This window comes from Centropristis striata, chromosome 19 (assembly GCF_030273125.1).
Source record: "Centropristis striata isolate RG_2023a ecotype Rhode Island chromosome 19, C.striata_1.0, whole genome shotgun sequence".
NCBI classification, from domain to species: Eukaryota; Metazoa; Chordata; class Actinopteri; order Perciformes; family Serranidae; genus Centropristis; species Centropristis striata.
The window spans coordinates 15,266,385-15,273,131 of record NC_081535.1 but is presented as its reverse complement, the minus strand read 5'-3'; the positions used below and the strand labels follow the sequence as shown (position 1 = coordinate 15,273,131).

General features: G+C 40.5%; 1 long non-coding RNA gene across 1 annotated transcript; it reads left to right on the top strand.

Annotated features, from left to right (window-relative positions):
• Positions 1-5,676: 5,676 nt before the first annotated feature.
• Positions 5,677-6,747, top strand: LOC131992700 (uncharacterized). The gene is made up of 3 exons (XR_009396236.1): positions 5,677-5,853; positions 5,931-6,002; positions 6,084-6,747. It is a non-coding gene; the product is annotated as an uncharacterized LOC131992700 (long non-coding RNA).

Genomic DNA, 6,747 nt, shown 5'->3' with positions numbered 1-6,747 from the left:
TGTCTCTTTCTAGAAATCAGGTTCTCGTCAGTCTTTTTTTTTTTTTTAATCCCTCAATGGACACTTAGATTGGACATTTTCATGTTAGCCACTGGATTGCTGTGTTTAAAATGAACACATAAGTACCTTTAACTTTAAATCAAGACTTTAAATCTAGTCTTTAGGCTTATTTGAGGAGCCAAACGAGACTCCTATTGTATATTTGAGTCAGTTACAAGGATAAATTCATTTAGGTGCACCATCTTGTATTCAAGGTGACACAAGACACAAAATTAATGTTCAAAAAATTATATGGTAGCCTACATAAGGCAAAACATTATAGAAACACTCATGCACAGACAAAAGCTCTTTCAGGCCTAGCCACTCCCATGTCCACTGACTCCAACAAAAATGTCAAAATACATACAGTAAATAATTGTGTGTGATATGGAGAAAACATATAATCTAATGTGTAAGTGCATATACACTACCGGTCAAAAGTTTTAGAACACCACAATTTTTCAATTCTTTATTGAAATTCAAGCAGTTCAAGTCCAATGAACAGCTAGAATGGGTACAAAGGTAAGTGGTGAACTGCCAGAGGTAAATAAAAAAAAGGTAAGGTTAACCAAAACTGAAAAAGAATGTTCTATTTCTTTTTTGTGAAATGTTTTCACAAGTTATAATTGTGTGTGTTCTTATAAAAAGTTAAATATCACCAAAAAAATCTTTTGGTGCATGAACGTGTGATAGTTTTGTGTTTTCGTTCCCTGCGCAAATCAACTTTTCACCGGTGAGAAGCTGCAGTACCACCTCCTGTCCATCAGGTGCCGCTAGTGTTTCATACAAACAGCTGTTCCGCTGTCCTCTATTTCTTGGGTTGCAGAAGGGAAGTTTTATAACAATGGCGTTATGAACACAGTCAAAGCATGAGCTAATGTTATTTTCCATCTTTAGACTCCTGCTTCTAAACAGCAGAGAAAATGGAGAAAGCCAGTCTTGCTAAAGAGGGAGAACTCCCGGTGGGTTTTTAGTCCTTAACCTTTTCCCCCCTCATCTCTGCTGAGCACTGACAGACAATTAATTAGCTGCACATAGTGTAACTTTTATTGCGGTCAAGTGAGCAGACGTTCGTCTTTTCCTGGTTTCTAGTGTGCCCGTATTACAGAATATATTGTAAATGCAGATAGTCATTGACAGAGCTCTCTGGTCCTTGATACGGAGCGAGCAAACATACGGTTTTCAAAATAAAACGTCGGTTATTCTAGACTGTAAAAACAGACATGCCAATGTGTACCGAAGCTTATTTTCAGACATTAGGTCACATAGTCTAGAAGCTATTATACTAAAATGCTAATATTTGCTTATGAAAAGGCTTGATGCTTTCATACTTATTTTGCACATATCATTTCAGAGAATCCCTCTGGTCCATAATTTCTGACAAAGGTTTGTACACTTGATCTCAGCACCATCCTGACTGTTCACTCGCTAAGTATCAAGCATATTTACTGTATTTATACAAACCTTTTTCAGAAACTATGGATCAAATATTTTACAGTAGAGTAAATATAGAGCATAATGCCTTTTTTTCAATTGAAAAGAAGGAACGTTGAGGCTGAATTTCTCTCAAATGATACATGCAAAATTAGTATGGAAGCATCAAGCCTTTTCATAAGCAAACATTGGCATTTTAGTTTAATAGCTTCTAGAATATGTGGCCTAATGTCTGAAAATCAGCTTCGGTACACATTGACATGTCTGTTTGTACATCCTAGAATAATCGACGTTTTATTTTCCCACCCACAACCGTGGCCACATCTTAGACCTGGTTTGCTCCACTGGCCTCCACATCCACAATATCTCCAGCACCGACCTCTCCATATCTGACCACATGGCCATCACACTTGTCGCTGACACTCCCGCCCTCCAACCCAAACAGGACCGCAAAATCACTTTTCGCAACCTTAAATCCATCTGCCCAGTCTCTCTCTCCACCTGCATAGCAAACACTCTTTCCAGCCTCACCTTCCCTGCAAATCCAACCCCCATGGACCTTGTCAACATCTACAACAACACACTGTCTTCATGCCTCAACAATCTGGCCCCCCTGAAAACCAAAACTGTCACCTTTACTCACTCGGCTCCCTGGTTCACCCCGGAACTTCACAAACTCAAAAAACAACTGCGACAATTAGAACGACTTCACAGGAAAACCGGTCTCACAGTACATGCCCTCACATACAAAGAGCACACGAACCTCTACAAATCAGCACTAAACAAAGCCCGTTCTGTCTACTACTCTGGCATCATTCACTCTGGATCCTCCAACCCACGCACTCTGTTTTCCACCATAAATAAACTCCTCAAGCCCCACGACAACACTTCATCCTCATTCACCCCGGAGAAATGCAACAACCTCATTTCATTTTTCAACTCCAAAATAGAGAACATCCACAACCAGCTTGCAACCTCCTCTGCCTCCACCCCGGTCCCTGAACCCACACCTCCTTCATCCTCAGACCACCGGCTCTCTACCTTCTCACCAATAACCACAGCAGACCTCTCTAAAATACTCTCCACCATGAAATCATCCACCTCCCCCCTGGACCCCATGCCCTCTGAACTCGTCAAAGCCTGTTTCACCTCTGTCGCCCCACTTATCACTGACATCATCAACTCCTCTCTTACCTCTGGCACTGTCCCCCCACCTCTCAAGCTTGCTGCTATCACGCCTCTCCTTAAAAAACCTGGTCTTGACTCCGACGACCCCAGCAATTTCAGACCCATCTCCAACCTCACATTCATCTCAAAACTACTGGAAAGAGCCATCGCAATTCAACTCAAGACCTACCTCCTCTCCAATAACCTATACGAAACATTCCAATCTGGCTTTCGAACCCACCACAGCACTGAAACAGCTCTAATCAAAGTCACAAACGACCTCCTACTCTCATCTGATTCCGGCTCTCTCACCATTCTTCTCCTCCTGGACCTCAGTGCTGCCTTCGATACCGTCAACCACTCCATCCTCCTCAGCCGCCTGACATCCATAGGCATCACCGACTCCGCCCTCTCCTGGTTCAACTCATACCTGTCTGAAAGATTTCACTACATCGCAATAAACAATCACACATCCCACACCACCCCTGTCTCACACGGAGTCCCCCAAGGCTCAGTGCTTGGCCCCATCCTCTTCATCCTCTACATGCTCCCACTTGGTCACATCATCCGCCGCCATGGACTTCACTTTCACTGCTATGCCGACGACACTCAACTCTACATCACCACCAAAACCATCACTCCAACTGTTCTCTCCACCCTCACCAACTGCCTCACTGACATAAAAACCTGGATGGACCACAACTTCCTCAAACTCAACAGCAGTAAAACTGAAATTATAATCTTCGGCCCAAAATCCACCCTCCCCACCTCCGAGAACTTCACACTCTGTATCGATGGTCACTCTGTCACTCCCTCCCCCCTGGTCAGAAACCTTGGCATCTACATGGACCCCGCACTCTCCTTCAAGTCACACATAAACAACGTCACCAAAACATCCTTCTTCCACCTCCGCAACATAGCACGCCTTCGATCCACTCTCTCCTTCTCAGCCGCTGAAACACTAATTCATGCCTTCATCACCTCCAGACTCGACTACTGCAATAGCATCCTGTATGGCCTCCCCTCCACTGTCCTTCAAAAACTGCAATATGTACAAAACTCCGCTGCCCGACTGCTCACCCACACCCCCTCCAGAGAACACATCACGCCCATCCTCCGTCAACTTCACTGGCTTCCCGTAAAACAACGCATACATTTCAAGATCCTCCTCACCACCTACAAAGCCCTAAACAACCTTGCCCCTTCATACCTGACAGATCTCCTCCATCGCCCCATTCACCCCCACCGAACACGCTCCACTGACGCCAACACCCTCACCATCATCACCAGGACCAAATACCGCACCATAGGGGACAGAGCTTTTTCCATTGCCGCCCCTACCCTCTGGAACTCCATCCCCCTGGCCATCCGAAACTCCGACTCACTGCCGTCTTTCAAAAGTCAACTCAAAACCCACCTCTTCAACATCACTTACAACACCTGATAAATCATTTTCCACCCTCTGTCTTCTTAGCTCTTTCCTATCCACTTTGTTGTTTTTGAATATTTGTATGTATGTATGTATGTATGTATGTACTGTATGTATTGTACATTTGTTCACTCTGTGTTTTTTGTAAAGCGTCTTTGTGTATTTTGAAAAGCGCTATATAAAACTGATGCATTATTATTATTATTATTATTTTGAAAACCGTTTGCTCGCTCCAGATTAAGGACCAGAGAGCTCTGTCAAGGACTATATGCATTAAAATACATTCTTTAATACGGGCGCACTAGAAACCAGGAAAAAACGAACGTCTGCCCACTTAACCGCAGTTAACCTTTGCAGTGTACTGAAAAAATGCACATAATATATATGTTTGTATAGGGTAAAAGGCTTGATGAGCTTTCTGTCGTCGTGAAGTCGTCTGTGGCTTATTTATTTGGTAAGGAAAATGTAATATTACACACTATCAAATGCAGTATATTGATATATTTTTAATAAATTGTGTCATACCACAATATCAGACATTTAAAAACAATGCATTATATTGGATTGTTATTACTTTAAAATCTCTCTGTTTCAGTGGTTTTAATTCAGTCCCTGAACTAATAATTCTATGATTATTAAGCTAAGTCTCTGTAGATAAACACCAAGTAAGAAGATGAGTTATGAAACTACAGGCAACAATATCATTTTGACCAGTCTATACCACAGGAGGGAGCTATATTCTGCAATTGTTTCCAGCATTAATATAGTAGGATGTTTCATTACATGGTACACACTGAACTCAGCACAGATTGATGACAGTTATGAATATAAGCTGTCTGTAAACAATTTATGACAATACACAAGACCACCAGCTCAATTAACAGCTTAGCTTCTATTACAATGAACATGATGAACTTCAGTGATTTGTGATTTAATTTCACACATTGTATCGAAAGGGTTATTGATATATAAAGTATTTTGAGATCAGAAGAAGGACATTAATAAATCAATAAACAAATCCATGTATTTTTGCCCATGTCGCTGTTTATTGATGCTGTTAACCATCCCCATGGTCATTAATGTTCTTGGACTCTGCCATTATCATCATAACCCTTTTTCCAATGCAGGATTAAAAAAATAATCTGGAACTTTAAGTTTAGCAGTTATGCATAAAGGACTAAATGCACTGTGGTGACTGTTTCTAGCAAAATGCTTATTTAACAGTTGTGCACGGGAAGTTTAAATAGTAAAAAGTGATATACATCCACAACTACAACCATAAATAAGATACATTTACGATTACAAACAAAATACAGGTATATTTACTGGGGTATTAGGTGGGAGAACAATGATATTTCTCCTTTATCCATGATTCAATATCTCTAATAAACACATTAAGCATTTGCAAACTTATGCAGGATCTAAAAAATGAACATGCATTTCTTACTCCTTTTCCTAGAATAAGTGTATACACAGATCACATACAAGTGTAAGTTTATTAGAAATCAGAAAAGATGAAGAGTATTGCCTGCAAATTGACTACAATGTTTTGATCTTTGTCAGAGAAAAAAGGCAAAAAGTCAAAAAAGAAAGAAAGAAAGAAAGAAAACTTGGTGTAACAAAGGATTTGTGATGTTGTCTAAATTGAAAAAGTGACTCACAGAGTTTACCTGCTACAGTTGATGTGTCAATGAATTTGGCATGTGTTGCTTTATATACTGTTCAGATGTATTTCCGTAGGATATTTCCTTATTCTTCTGCCGTGAAATTTGCCCTTTCAACTGGTGAGTAAAAAACACACAACGCTGTCTGGACACTCTGACACTCTGCTCTCTAACTTTGCCTCTCTGTTCTCTCTCAGTGTTGGCAACTGCAGGACATGTTGCAGTGGTTGACTATGAGATGAAGAAAGACCAACATCCGCCACAGCTGGGTGAGTACAGCGTGTGGCTGTAGACATGCTCAAAATGTGGATGTGTTTATTGTTGTAACCTTCTTTTTCGATTATCTTTAGGTAAAAGAAGCAACAATGTTTATTGGAAATAAATTCATTTTTGTGCTTTCACTGCCTGCACCAGAGGTATCTAAAGGACCTGTGATGACAAAATATGGTGATGAGATGGAATAAACAATAGTTTTAAACAACCATGTGTATCTACTGTATATAACTAAAGCTTTTCTGAAGGTGTACTTGATATTCAGACAATTTATTGACTACAGAGAGCGTGCTGGATGTGAGATAGTACCTACTGTATTTAATTGCATCCCAGTGTTTTTTTTTCATCTCCATTTCAGCAGTACATCACATAAATGAAGTGTCTTTTTTTCAGTTTCATCCTTTGCGGAGCTTTTGAATTTCATAACAGCATTACTGTGTGGATAAACAGATGAGTTTCCCGAATCAGAGGTCAGGAATTAATTTGGGTTTTTAAGAGGAATCTGATGTTAAGCTTGTGATCCGGTATTATTATTTGGATGTGTTTGTTTGGCATGCAACAGAATTAACACTGCAGTGCTAAAAACCAGCCACTAGTTGACTGTATACATCATATGGCTTTGTATTACACTCACTGGTGGGTCAACCAAACCAGAATTCTTTTTTTCTCTCGAAATTATACACTGATAATTTAAATCATGTCTGCCTTGGAGTACAGAGAGCAGATCATCATGGATGGAAA